Raw genomic sequence first — 14,270 nt, 5'->3', positions numbered from 1 at the left:
GCCTCCCCTCCCTTGCGCTCACTCGCTGGCTCTCTCCCGCCGCCTCCTCCTTTGCTTTCATTGAAATCCTCCCCTTGCTGAGTGCCGAGTGTAGCAGCCTGACCCCCAGGTCAGCTCCTGAGGGACTCGTGGGAGGGCAGGGGAGGAGGGAGCAGGAGTGGGCCCGCACAGGCTGCAGGCTCCACGGTGTCCCCACTCCCGGAGCCCCTTCCCAAGTGAGGACACAAGATGGGACTGCCATTCCTGAGCTTTCTGCTTCTCCTCCCTGGAATAATGCCAACTAACTGGGCCAATAGGTGTAAACTCCCTCCCCTCCTCCACCTTAGAGCACCTCAGGAAAAATCTCACATTTTAATCCCCAGTGAGTCATGAACCCCCTCCCCCGCCACGTACATTCATGCCTCTTAGGACTGCCTTAATAAGATATTTTTTAAAGTCCCACAGAGTTGCAAAATATATCCCTCGGAGATGGAAGAGAAAGCTTTTAATCCCACCAAGGATACCACGGAGGCAAGACTCCTTAAAAAGGGTGTGTGTGTGTGTGTGTGTGTGTGTGTGTGTGTGTGTGCGCGCGCGCGCGCGCATGCTGCAAATTACGTCAAAGGCGAATTTACTGGTCTGTTTGTCTCCAGCATCAAATTTCTCCCACAGTCAGCCCTCCTCTGGCCCCTTCGCATTTACGGCACCGCCCCCTCCCCAATTCATTTTAACTTTTAAAGTTAGACAAACAGGCCCCTTTGTCAGCAGCCCCGGGAGGCCACAGGACTCGGAGAGGCAGCAGACTCCGTGTTTTAACTTGGTTCCTGGATTTTCCAAAAGTTCTGGACGGTTACACGCAACTTTCAACTCCGGGAAAAGCCTGTGCCTGGGGGGAGAGTTGGGGAGGCATGGGAAGGGGAGAGAAGGTGGCCGGGCATGGGGCCAGGGTCTCTGCGGTGGCCTAGCTGAGCCAGAAGAGCCTGGCACGGCTCCGCACTCACCCAGGCCAGCTCTCCCTCTCGGCCCACAGTGGCACAGCGGTCTCCTTGCCTGGAACCGCATTCAGAGTGTTTCCCCACAAATACCCAACTTCAGCCTTCCCGGTTATTTTAGATTTGTTTTGAATAAAAGGAGTTGCTTCAAAAAGAAATGTTGCTACAACACACAACCAGAGGCCTTTTCTCCAGCTGTGTCTGTAAGTTGCATGCGTTCAGTCTAATAACTTTTAATGTCTGGCCCTAAAATGTCTTTATAAAAAATAGCTTTACAGCATAATAGTCCAGGTGTCTTTCTGCTTGTTACCGGAGATTAAAAAAATGTGTGGGTTAGCCTTCAGAGACATCCACCTCCAGAGAGACCAGGAAGAAAAAGGCGTACATTCCATTATGCAGGCACGGGTCCTGGAAGCCGTGGCGGCCCAGCAGGGCTGGGAACTGCTCACAGGGGCACTTGCCCGCCTGTCTTTTGCATCAGTTGTTTTAAGCAGCTCTGGAGCGTGAAGATTTAATTCTGCCCGAAGTTTCGGGTTTCAAACGGTAGAGATGTTTCACTTCTGCTTTGAAAAGGGCTGTTTTTATAACTATGTACTGAGAACTAAAACAGAATAAATAAAATCGCACCTAACACCAGTCCTGCAGTCAGTATTAAGTCTAATTTTTTAAAGGGATCTGCTAGCTAGAGCTGATTTTGGCCTTGACCTTGACTTAGTAATCAACTTGAGATGCTCTTGATTATTTTGGCATGGAGACACTCCAGGATATTTTAAAACTTTCCGTGTGGATTTACAAGCCACCTCCATTTCGGATTGATGTTCTCATCGAGCCTGCACCATCTTGTCCTTAGGCAGAAAGAGACTCCCCCACGTTCAGCATAAAAAGAGCCTATCCAGCAACGGAGTGGGGTCACCTCTTGCGGCGGTGTCCGGGCCCGGTTAGGCCGCAACACCCCTCCCCCACCCCCACCCCTTCCCGCCCGCTTCACGAACTGGGGCTTCTCGGCTCGCCCTAGAGGCTCTGCGCTCTGGGGAGGCCGGAACCTCGCCTCTCCGCTTCCCCCTCTCGCCTGCCTGCCCCTGCCCTCCCCCCGCGCCCAGCGCCGCGCCGGGTGCGCTGGAGAAGCTCAATACGTGTCAATTGAATTGAACTGCTGCGGGCGCAGGCTGTACGCCGCCGCCGAGCTCCGATCAGCACGACGTTACCGAGTGGAAATTTATGGAGCGAACGGTGTAAGCCAAAAGTTGCTCCCTGCCAAGGAAAATAAAACGCGGGAGATAATCTCCCGAGGCAGGGGTGAGGGGCCAGGACAGACCCTCTAATCATCCGAGATGCAGACTGTGAAATGCCCGAGAACGGGGAGAAATTCTGGTGGATCTCCACTCCCCTACCGCCCCCACCCCCGCCTCCTTGTGCCCCACGGGCTGCCTCCTCCATCCCCCGCCTCTCCAAACAATTCCCACACAATCGAAACGTCCGGGGAACTCGGGCGCGGAGTTCGGGCGGAACGGCCACCGTTGCCCAAGGTGGTGTTTGCAGGTAGCTCTTGACACCGAAATGGGAAAGGGCTTCTCCGGGAGGAAGGGGGGACCCAGGGTGTGGATGGGCACCGACGCGCACTCGCCAGGCTCTGCTTGGTCTCGGAGGGGACGCACGACCGAGAGAGCGCAGCGCTGGTGGCGAGAGGAGGCAGCGGCGGCTGCCGCTGGGGTTTGACAGCTTTGGCTGAGCCGAGTGCTAGGCGCTTTATGGTAATTGCGGTCCTCCACTGGCCTTCTGGGTAGCGAGGGGAGTCTCGGCGCGCGGCTGGGAGAGCCGCCCCCGCCGCCCCCCATCCCCTCGGCTCAGGATCAGCGGGCCGCCCGCACCGCCGCCGCCGCCGCCCAAGTCGGTCTCTCGCTCGCCCAGGACGCGCGCCCGGGCGGGTTGTGCGCAGCCAACTCGGTCCGAGCGGGGGAGGGGAGGACAAGGGGCGAGGGGGACGCCACCCAAGTGGTCTGGGGTTCGGACCCAGAGAGGTGAAACGCGCCAGGAATCGATGACGGTTGGGGAAACTCGGGCAAACCTTTCTTGGGGAATCACCCCTCCGAAACCCCACCGCCCAGGCGCCGCAACGGAGGGTGAGCGGAGGGTGAGCGGAGGCTGGGGGAGCTCAAACTTGCGAGAGCTGGAGGCGGCGGCGGGCGGGCGGCTGTCGCCCGAGCGCTGCGCCTGCGGGGGGAGGGGAGGCGGCTGCTGGGAGGGAGGGAGGGAGGGCGGGCGAGAGGGCGGAGGGAGGGGGAGGAGGAAGAGGAGGGAACCAGGGAGGGGGGACGCGTTGGGATCGCGGCGTGCGGCGGCAGACGGAGCCTGGGCTCCCAGCGGCGAGGTGAGGCAGAGCTACGCTCCTTGCTGAACGCGGACCGAGCTCGGCGGCAGCGGGGAAGACGCGCCGGAGCCCAGACCGCGACCGAGAGCGGGAGCGAGGCGGCAGCGGCGGCGGAGGGGGAGCCCGCGAGCTGCCGGGCGGGGAGCCCAAGCCGCGCTGTCGCCGCGCAGGGAAGACTTGGCCAACACACTCACACACACACATTCACACACCCAGCCCGAGCGGGCGCTCGCGGCGAACCGTCAACATGGCGCTGGGGCTCCTGCCCGAGCGCGGGCGGCAGCAGCGGCGGCGCGAGAGCTGCTGAGCCCGGCCGAGCCCGGCCCAGCCGCCGGAGCCCGGAGGATCGCGCGGGGCTGTCGCCACCTGCCCGGAGGCTTTGAGCCCGCCCCGCCCTGCCCCGCCCCCACCCGGCCCAGAGCCCACCCCTCGGCGGGGCCGACCCCGAGGGCAGCCGGCTGGCAGCAGACGGCGAGGGAGGCGAGCGATTGCGGCGCCGCGAGCGGGTTGCGGGCAGCGGGGGACGGCAAACTTTGCTGTTCGCCGCGCTTCCCCGGCCCGGCCCCTTCTCCCATCGCCAACGTCGCCACCCCACTTTCCTCCAAGCCCGCACACCTCTCCCCACCCACCCCACCTCCCGTCGCTCCTCCTCGCCGCCTCGACTGTGCTCCGGGGAAAACTTCAAAGCGCCGGATCGCAGGCTCCCTGCTTACTCCCCGGCCGGGGATTTCAGGTCAGTGTCCGGAACACCTTTCCCCGGGGAGGCCGCGCGGGCTGGCGGGCGTGCGTGCGGCGGGCTGCAGTCGGCCCCCTCCCTCGGGGCCCAGAGTAGCGGCGGGTGGCTCCTCTGACTCTCTCGCGTACCCCTCGAAGCTTGTGCCTCGCGCTTCACTTTGGCTGCCTTGCTCGCTTTCGTTTTTATTTCCTAGCTGTAAGTTATTAAAAATGCAGCCAACCTAAGCGGCCCGGCGTGGGCTTCGGGGAGGGGGGGCGCGGCGGGGGGGGCCTGCCGCCCCCCTGGGGGCTGGGAGGAGAGCAGGGAGTTCGCGGAGTGGAAGTTTGCAGGCAGTGTGTGCCTGTGTGCGCGGGAGCGCGGTCGTCGCTGAGCGCCGCGAGTCGGGCGGCGGGGGGGCGGGGGGGTGAGCTGCGCTGGAAGCTGGGAAGCTCGGCTCGGCGTTAGCTCGCTAGCAGGAAGGGGAGGGCGGCGGGTTCCCGTCTGCTTTCTTTTTCGACTCGGGAAAGAACTGTAAAAACCCCCAGCCGCTGCTGCCTCGTCTCGCCTCTCCGGGGGCAGCTCGTTCTTGCTCGTGGAACGACGGCGTGTGCGTGCGCGAGGGTGTGTGTGGCGGGCGCCCCGGGCCGAGCCGAGCTCGACCTGCCGCCGCTGCCGCGCGACTCGGGAGGGGAGTCCCGGTTTTTTGTTTTTTTGTTTTTTTTTTTGTTTTTTGGCTTGCTCTAAAGCGTGAATCACGTGGATTAAAAAAAAAATACTAGGAAATCGAGCAGAGCGAGGGGTTCCGACTCGGCCCGCCCGCCAGCCAGCCAGTCAGGTCAGACGCTTTGTTTTGTAAATGTTCTTTTAAAATTTTAATCTGCCACTCTGGTCCACCCCCACCCTCCCCGCGACGTCGTGGGGTAGGTTTTAAGTTGTGAGACCCCAGGAGTGGGGGTAGATCGTGCGGGGGCGGCGGCGGGCGGGGGGGCGAGACCTGGGTCCTCCTCTGGGCAGAGAGGAGTCTGGTGGAAAGCCCTGTAGGGCGTGTGCGGGTCTGCGGCCGGAGGAAGTTGGTCCCACTCGGAGGGCGTGCGGCGCAGAGGCTGAGGGCGAAGAGGAACTTGCGCACCCGGGCGCGATCCTCGGCCGAGGCGGGGAGGGCGAGGCGCCGCCGCGCCGCGGGGCCCGCGCTCGGAGCAGGCGGGCGGCTGCGCTGCAGAGCCTCCGCCAACTAGGGGGCTCGGGGCGGCGGCGACGTGCTCCTGCTGTTTACCAAGCAAGCCCCGGGGCGCCGTGTGCGGAGTAGGGCGGCTCGAGGCAAGCGTGGTCCCGGCGGGCTTCCCGCCGCCTGCACTTTCGAGTGGGCACGTCCCCGGGTCCCTGAGACGGCTGAGCCTGGCCGCGTGTAGGCCGAGGCCAGGGCGAGGCTTAATTTGCAGTTAATGAATCTTTTCCAGAAAGTCCGCGATCTCCAGCTAGAGGCTGTGAGTGCCCGCGCGCGAGGGCGCGCGCCGCCGGCGTCTAAAGGGTTGGGGGGATGGAAGAGCGAAGGAGGGGGGAGGGTTATGTGTATTTAAAAACAAACCTTAAAAAATGAAACCAGCGCGCTTCAAGTAGGTATTTGTACAGCCTCCTGTGTCTAGAGTAGACAGCTCAGGGTTTTAGCTGTTTTTTTTTGTTTTTTTCTTTTTTGAGAGAAGGCCAGAGGAGGGGTAGTGGTATTTGATTCTAGGGGTAGTCTCTGGAGAAAAATCCTTAAAATGACTTGGGAATAAAAACGAGGAGGAAATGGCCCACCCCAGAAGGTGGTGGGTGGTGAACGCAGACAGACTTGGGTATTTCTAGCCATCTGACACTTCCTGTGGCACTGGAAACGGACACCGCGGGCCGAAATCAATCCTTACGAGGTGTTGGATTCGGTTTGGCCAACAGAATTGCTTGTGTGGAAGGCATTTTAATTGTCGGCCTCCGAGACTCCTGTACGTGGACACTTGGAAAATACGTTTGTTTCTCGACCCTTCCCACTCCACCCCCGACCTGTTATCTGGTCTGGGCTTTGCAGTGTTGGTTCCCGTGTTTATTTTGGGCATGATTTCACCGCGTGGAGGAAGGGGGGAGATGGCGGTGATTAATATGCCGTCCAGGTTTAATCCGAGGCTGGCCTTTAGTGTGCGGGTTTACACCGCCACTCACCGGGATTGCCTGGGGTAGTGAGGGGGGGCGCGCGGGGTTCGGGCGCCAGGCGCTCCGCGGGCAGGTCGGGGTTGGGGCTCGGACGGCCCCAGCGCTGTCCTTTGAGGCGCTGTCACCAGTAGGTGACTGAGAGTTAATTAGGAAGTGTTCTCCGGATCAATGGGCCGCACAGCTCATTAGCGATTCTCTCCAGCCCTTTGCAGGGCCGGCCGGGCCTCTGCCTGCCACACAGGCCGGGGCCCCGCGGCCCGGGCTGCGGAGAGCGCCGCTGGAAAGTGGGGAGGGACGGGCGGCGAGGGGCGACCGGGAGGCGAGTGTAACTTCGCCGGGCGGCGCGTTGCGTGCGGCGCCTCGAGGCCCGCGCAGCCCGCTCTTTCTTCCTGCTCTCGGTCGCCTCGACTGTGTCTTTAACTCGCTCCCGCTCGCGTCGCTGCCTGGCTGCTCCTCCCCGCCTCCCTCGCCTATCTCTTGTTCTCTAAGCACGACGCCTGTGCTCCCCGCCCAGTTTGGGATTAGACAAGATAAAAATAGGACTGCCCAGCGCGCAGAGCTGTGACTGTGCCCCGGCAGCCGGGCTGGCGGGAGCGCTGGGGGCCGGGGCCGGGGCGGACCCGCTGTGCGCTCGGGGCAGCCCGAGCCCGTAGGCTCCCACCCAGACCCTGCAGGCGCGGTCACGCTCCAGGGCTCTGTCCGCCGGGAACCGTGCGGGCAGGGGGACCTGGGTAGGGTCTCCGCGCTCTCGCGGGTGTTGTTGGTGTGCCTGTGATAGATCGGTCTAGACAGGCATGCAGGCTCCCTCCCGGCTGAAGGACGGGAAGGGGGGGGGGCGGGCCGCGGAGGCGGCGGCAGACTCCCTTGAACGAGCGAGCCTTCGGGCCCAGCGACCAGGGTGGAGGGAAGGCTGCGAGGGTTTCTCTTAACCCTTTAAAGACGGTAGGGAGAGTGGGGGTGGGGAGTGTAGTAGAAATTCCTGGAGGCGAAGTAGCCCCCTGGGGAGAGGAGGCGGGAGCCTGGGCTTAGGGTTTTCCTTTCTCTTCTCTGTATGCAATCTCACATCCTGGTACGTTGGGCTCGATTCTTCGACGAACCAAACGCGGTTGCTAGGTGATCTAACTTGACCCGATACTTGTCAATGGGGGAGGTGTGAACACACACAGTGGGCACCCTCACTTAAGGAACTGAGTTGGGGAGATGCAGAGGTTAGACCTTAATGTTCCCAGCGGGCCCAGTATGTGAAGGTCTGCTCAGAGCTTTAGTCAGTGGGGCCTCTGACCGAGAGTCCTGCCGACCAAAGACCCAAGCCTGAAATGCCTGGCCAGTGTGCACAGGTATGCATCGGAGAGAGCAAAGGGGTCCTTGAGTTGTCTGTGTAAATAAAAACACTTCTAACCATGAACTTGTGGAGAGTTCACATAAGATACGTGCAGGGAGGCAGCCTCCAAACAAATTTAATACAACTCTGCAGGCATTGGTCTCGTTCTTTCCCTGAGGTAGAAATTGGTGGGTGGGTTACCCTATAGAGAAATGAATCAGTCACACTCCTCTCTCCTTCCCCCTCCTCTTCCTTTTAGGGTTTGTAGGCTTAGGGGATCCTCTACTTACATTTAACTGCAAACCCATATTGGTCTGGGAACGAGCCACATTATAGGCAAAGCAAGAATGTAAGTCGTGGGGAGGTGTACGTGTTAGACAGGAATGCACAGATTAAGATGTGCGCCTGAATGACATGTGCTGAGACAAATCAAGACACTTGGGCTCTGGTGCCCACATGGAACAAGAGATACAGAAGAGATAAAGAACTGGCCGCGAGGAATGTAAACATGGGTATGCAAATACTGAGACCTAGAGCGAGATTCTAGGAGAAAATCCCAGACTTTGTTGAGCTGGAAACTGGAGCAGAATTTCTGTAAGTTCGTTCCAGAGACAAAAGCCCATTTAAAGGTGTGAAGAGGGTCACTTGGAAACACAAAAAGCATTCACATGCATACATCCATGCTTAGATACACAGGCTGAATGACAAAAACTCCTCAAGGCCTGATGAAGATTTTCCTGCCCAGTGAGACAGAGCTGGGCACGGAAGTGTGGGCCACACAACCACATTCGCACACTCATTCACTGGGAAATAATGTGTCTTTGGCTAGAGGGAAACTGAGGGCAACGGTGCCTAGCTAAGAGTGGATGGCCCTTGGTTACTGAGATTGCTTCTGGTTATAGTTTCTTCCCATCTAGAGTGGGGAAGAGAGTGTGTCTTGAGCAGGTAGGAGGATTTCTGAAAGATTTCTGAGTTCTTGACCCTGAGAGGATGGATGGTGGAGGAAAAAGAGGAGTAGCTTTGCATTCTGGGTCGGGAGCAAGGGATGTTGCGCTCCTCTAAGTCCTGTTTGCTAAGGTGGCGCGGGGCCTAGTGAACTGATAGAGACTGAACCGAAAGAAGTGCGAAGCTCGGCCTCTGGGCGGAATCAAGGGGAGGTATGCTTTCTTTCCCTTTTTGTTTTTTTCCCCCTTGAGGAGACCGTGCGGGGACGGCCAGCGTAGGGAGGATTAGCAGGCGCCTCTGTGACCCCAGACGCGCGCGTAAACTCGGCTTGGGTTTGGTTTGCCCGCGGCGTCGATTTGCCGCGGTCCCTCTTTGTCTGAGTCCAGCCGGGAATTCCAGCTTTTATTGGGAAGACCGCACTCGGGTGGAGTCCGCGCTGGGTCGGGCACGACAGCCGGGCCGCGGGGCTGGGCAGGAGGCTCGCCGGCCTCCGAGCCGCCCGAACCCCAGGACGGTCCTCGGGAGTGCCCAGCGGCCCCGGCAATGCCACCTCGGTGGTTTCCTCGAGGGCGGCGGGCCCGGCAGAACCAGCCCGGCGGGGCGGGGGGCCTCATGGGTCCACTTGGGCCGCCGTACCGCTCCCCTCCCCGCTGGCCCCACCCCTCCCCCGCCAGCCCGAGGCCGAAAGGAGCTCTGAAGGCCCTTTGTTAAGCTCCAGGGTCACACCCGTGCCCCGGGGGCCGCGCAAGGGCGGGAGGACCTTCTCCTGGCTGGAGGCCTCCAGCCCTCGGCTCACATGGTTCGGGCCTGGAGGGGCCTCGCCCAGTCAGGGGAGGGGAGGCCGAAGCCGGGCTGGCCCGACCGGGCTGATTCGCCCGAGTGTACGGCCGGCAGGATTCCGTCTGTTTGCAAGGCTGGCTGCGCTGCCGGGGCCTAGATGGTGGCGCTGGCTTGAGAAGCAGCCGGGGCAGGAGTGGAAGGTCTTCTCAGGCCACCCCCGTGGCAGCCGAAACGCCTGTACCCCGAGCACTTGGCCGGGGACGTCTCCCAACCTCCAGCCCGGCCCGACGGCTTTCGCTGGTTGCTCCCCATGTGTTCTTCCGGAAGGGATAGCTGACTTTCTGTTGGATGGGAATTAACCAACGAGCTTTTCCCCCCGCAACGTTTCTGTAGAAGGCCCCCTTTCCCAGCGCAGGCTCATTTCCGCCTGCCCCTAGTCGAGGGTGTTGGAAATGGCGGCGGGGGGGGGGCGTCCCCGCACTTTGTTATTTCTTAGAACCTTGTCTCCCCGGCCAGCCATCGCCCCTCAGCACCCATGGGCTCCGGCGCCCCGTGATTAGACTAGCGGGGAAGTCCGCTAGGAGAAGATCCTGACAGCATGAAATATAATTTGATCTAAAAGACAGTTTCCAGTATAATCTCATTATGCATCACAGACTCCCGGTGTTATTTTGTGGAAGGCGGACAATGATCAATTTACATTGACCCGGGGCTGGGCGAGCTTTTAGATGGTAATTGCCATATTGATTTGCATGCAAAAAGGAGACCTGCTAAAATTAAAGACCGGAAGCTAAATTAAACTAAATTTATTGTCTAGGTGCAAACCAGAGGAACTACTGGGGGGAAGAGGGTGAGTCAGGTCAGGGTGCCGGGGCAGAGCTGGCGAGAGGCCCAAGAGCTCCGGGAGGTCACAGATTTGGGAGCGGTCTTTGCCCTGGTGATTTCAAAACGTGAGGAGGGGGCTTGTTTAGGGTATGGGGACCCAGCAGGGAAAAGTTATAAACAGGCACTATTGCATTGAGGGCACTGGGATCTTTTAATGCTAATAGTAATTGCTAGGGGGGAGGAGAGGGTTATAGGGGTCTTCCTGCACCATTTCCGGCACCCCCATTTCTATTGTTCTACCCGAGCACTCATAACCGTGCCAAGGGCACCCAAATTCTTGCATCTGAAGAGTTAAATTTTTTTTTAAAGACAGGCCTTAAACTCCCCCCGCCCCCCCCGGCCCCCGCGTCAGGTCTTTCGGAGAAAGCAAGAGTAGGGGGCGGTTCTGCATGCCGCCGCGGGCAGGCCTGGACCTTTGGAGGCTGCGGGAGTTCCTCCCCGGACGCAGCAGCAGTCCCAGACTCGGCCGGACGCCGATCGCTTTGGGAAGCGGCTCGCTCCAGGTGGCCCAAGTGGTGGGGGCGGGGAGGGTCTGCCGGGGCCAGGGACTCACGGTGCCCGGGGGCGGGGGTCACCTCCCTGGAGATTGGAAGGGCCTGCACGGAGGGGGTGGAAGAGGGAAGGCGGGGGCTGGAAATCCTGTCCCAATCGGCGGTGATCGCCAAGGCCGGAAAGTTTAAAAAAGAGAGAAAGCCACTGGCTGCGAGCCACTGGCCGGGGCGTGTTTGGCTGGCTAGAGGGGTGAGGACCCGGCTCCGCCATCGCCTCGGTCCCTCCCGCTGCGGAGGCCCTGGCCTGCCCCAGGCGCTCCTGGAGCCATTTCACACATCCGGAGCCTCGGCCACTGGAGGAGCCACCCGCCCGGGGCCGGGATGCCGCAGGGGCGGCCGAGTGTCCGGCGCTGCTGCCCGTTGCCCTTCCCACCGAGCTGAGCTGGAGACGGCCCTCGGTCGTGGAGCCTGTGGCGTCTGTGGCATCGGGTGTGGATAGTTCCCGAAGCTTCTGAAAGCCCGGGGCAGACCAGGAAATTGAGGATGGGGTAGGGAGGAGATGTTGAGCGCTGGCCCTGCGCTGCTGGGATGAGAAGTTGGGGAGAGGAGAGATAACCCCAACCTCCGGCTTGTCTTGGGACTTGGCTTTTTATGGGGACCCCCAGGAGTCCAGGAGGGTCTAGCATCTTGCAAGCCGCTTCCCCCTCAGTTGCCTCCCCAGTCCACTTTGGTCCCTGGGTTTTTCATTAAAGTCCTAGGAAAGGTAGATGTAGGCACTCTTTCCAAAGGGCTTTTGCTCTGTCTAGATAATTTGATTTATTGCTTTATGTGGCAAAACTAGTGTGGCAAGCCTTGTTCTAGTTCCAGGTGTCAGCACTTTTTACAGAGACCTAAGAGTAGCACCCACCTCCCAATGCTTGTTCTGGGCTCCTGGAGGAGGGGAAAGTGGAGCCTTTTTGGGATCCCTGGCCTCACACCAGGGTGTTCCAGTGTAGGGAGATTGGGTAGGATGTTGGCAGAAATTTCGAAAGACTTCACATGGACAAGAGATTTCTGGGTGTAGGAGAAACTAGGGTCCAGGCTCCTTGTGGACTGAATTTCATAGGTGTTAAGTGCTATCCTTTTGCTCTGTACTGGAGTACAAGGGCTAAGGGAGCCTTCCAAACTTCTTGGGGATTCCGGATGGCACAATTTGACCAATAATTGGCTCCTCTCCGCAACTCCAGGACTGAGTTTGACCGTGGCCCATTTTTACTAGCTGTGTGACCTTGGGGGCAGGTTATTTATGGCCTCTGAGCCTCAGTAAGTTTCTTCATTTGTAAGACTGGGAATAATTATCCACCTTTAGGATCAAAGAATACTTGGCACATAGTAGGCCCCGAGGACTAGTAATTGCTTTGAATGACTGGTCAGATTCCTATAGGTTGCTCCTCTGTTCCCTGCTGCCCCTGAGATGCCCGCCCCCCCCCCCCCAACAAGACCTGGGTAGGCCAGCGTCTGGGGACCAACCTGCAGGTTAAGCTCCCCTCCAAGGGTATTCCTGAGGCTGTTCCTCCAGGTCTGCCTCCGTGGGCTCCTCTTTCCCTTTGTTACAGTTCTTTGCATTCTGGGCTTTAAAGGATTCCATATGAAAAGGCTAGGATTTTTTTTTTTTTCTCCCCCTAAGTGGGATCATTTATATGGTTAGGAATTGATTCCAGAACCGGTATCTAGGTGCTCTTTGGCAAGTCCTCCCGTCATTCTTTCGGGGGGAGGGAACAGCAGCGGCTGGAGGGGAGAGACCTGGTGGGAAGAGGTGAAAGGGTCTGGCCCGCTGCAGAGGCCAGAGGTGCTGTGGTTTGTTTGATAGGGATTAAGTCCGGATGTTATGAGGTCTCAGTGTGGTTTTCAATAAAGTCTGTCAGGGATTGCTTCTTTTATATCGATATGTATTTTAAAAAATTACTAGCATGAGAAGAAAACCAGACCTGTATGGATCCAGGCCGGTAGTAAGCTACTGTGATCAGGTTTCCTACTAGACTCCCAGAGGGGAAGTCAGCGTTTGATTGAAGCTACACTTGGTTCTTGACTCTCTGGGGATGCCTGCTCTGAAACAGGAGCCCTCCCTTTCTCTCCCCCCCCCCACCCCCCTTTTCCCTTCTTCCCCTAAAAGCCTTTGTGCTGAAAGAGCTTCAGTAGGCATGAGTCCCTGGTACCTCTCTAAAGAATGCCTTCCAGCCTTTGCTGACATTGTTTTGTGAACAGTGGGTTTTACCAGGCCAGCAGTTTCCCCCCATCTTAGCTCAGTATTTTAGAGGTTCGAGTATGCCCAGGATGCGGACAACTGCAGTGCTTTACAGTGTGTGTAGCCAGGGCCTTGCCTGTAATCTGAAGACACCTTAACCTTTGCCCTAGGTGCCCCCCCCCGGGGGTTGGTGGTGAAGGTGGGGAGAGCAAGGGCAGGGGATTGTTGTCGAGTGTCTGTTTGTTTTCTCCAGCCACAGAGGCAGAGGGGCGGAGTGGGGCGAGGCCGAGAGTACGTTCCAGCCTTGGGTCTGATTTAAAACTTGGTTTAATTGGAGAAACTCTTAGGCATTTAACAGTTCTGTACAAATGCAAACTTGAAATAGCTCTAGGCCTACGTCATTTAGGAAAGAATAAATGAAGTACAGAAATGTCCAAACTATGTAAATCCTAGAGTTGTCTGCCCTCCCATAAACACATGACAAGTGCCAAGGCATTTCCAGTCAAAACACCCATGGAACCAGCAGCCTCCATCCTTTGTATTTATTATTTTATTAACAGCATTTTACACAGCATTTAACAAGCACAGCCTGCCTGCTTTCCACCTCGGCTCTCAGCAGACTGAGGGGTGGAAAACAGATGGGGGTGGCGAGGAGTGGTCTCTACAAGAGACTTCTAAGCTGGAGAAATCTCTTCAGATGGGCATGGAAAAGGAACATTTGGGGTTCCTTTCTCCTGGCCCCAAAGAGAAGACAAAAGTAATGCTTTGGAGGAAGAAATCCCCTCTCCCTTCTCCGGAGGGAAGTTGTGCAGGTGTGGTCTGTCTAGTCTCCACTTCGATTCCAGAAGGTGTGAAGCAGGGTCTCCTTTCCCAGTACTCTGCCCATCAGTTATTGGTGCTTTTCAAAGAATAAGTATTTGTCTGCTATCATTATTCTATATCCTGGTGGAAAGTTTATAACGAAAACTAATGCCTTTCTTAAGTCATAAAATGAGCCTTGTATGATTATTTAATTAAAATCTATTTAAGGACCGATTAGGCGTGTAATTTGCGCTAATAATGACGATTATGGAAATGTTCGACTTAACCAAAAATCATAAAGGAGACATTTTGATCAGTGGGGCGACCAGGAAGGATTCAGGGAGTCGGACGGTTTTCCGAAACACATGAGGCTTTGGGCTGAAGAAAGTGCTGAGCTGCCTAGCCTCTGGGACACGGTAGAGAGGGCTGCAGGACCCCAGGCCTGGCCGGGGCAGGCCGACCCACGCTTTGCTGAGCAGAGAAACTGACCCTGGGAGTCTGAACAAGCTTTATTCCCAGCTGAGGAAGTGGGGGAGGGGGCCCGGGAGGAGGAAACTCTGGGAGAGAGCTGATGAACCCCACAGA

At 58.2% G+C, this 14,270-nt stretch overlaps 1 protein-coding gene across 1 annotated transcript in view; it reads left to right on the top strand.

Moving 5' to 3' along the window:
* Positions 1-3,799: 3,799 nt before the first annotated feature.
* Positions 3,800-14,270, top strand: part of BCOR (BCL6 corepressor) — a 42,826-nt gene continuing 32,355 nt past the window's right edge. Inside the window, exon 1 of the mRNA XM_029240168.1 lies at positions 3,800-4,072. The gene's annotated coding sequence lies outside the window, so the exon portion shown is untranslated. The remainder of the gene's footprint in view (positions 4,073-14,270) is intronic.

This window comes from Monodon monoceros, unplaced genomic scaffold (assembly GCF_005190385.1).
Source record: "Monodon monoceros isolate NGI ecotype Baffin Bay Population unplaced genomic scaffold, NGI_Narwhal_1 Super_Scaffold_22, whole genome shotgun sequence".
Lineage (NCBI taxonomy): Eukaryota > Metazoa > Chordata > Mammalia > Artiodactyla > Monodontidae > Monodon > Monodon monoceros.
Note: the sequence above shows the minus strand (reverse complement) of the source record. Positions and strands in the feature narration are given on the sequence as shown.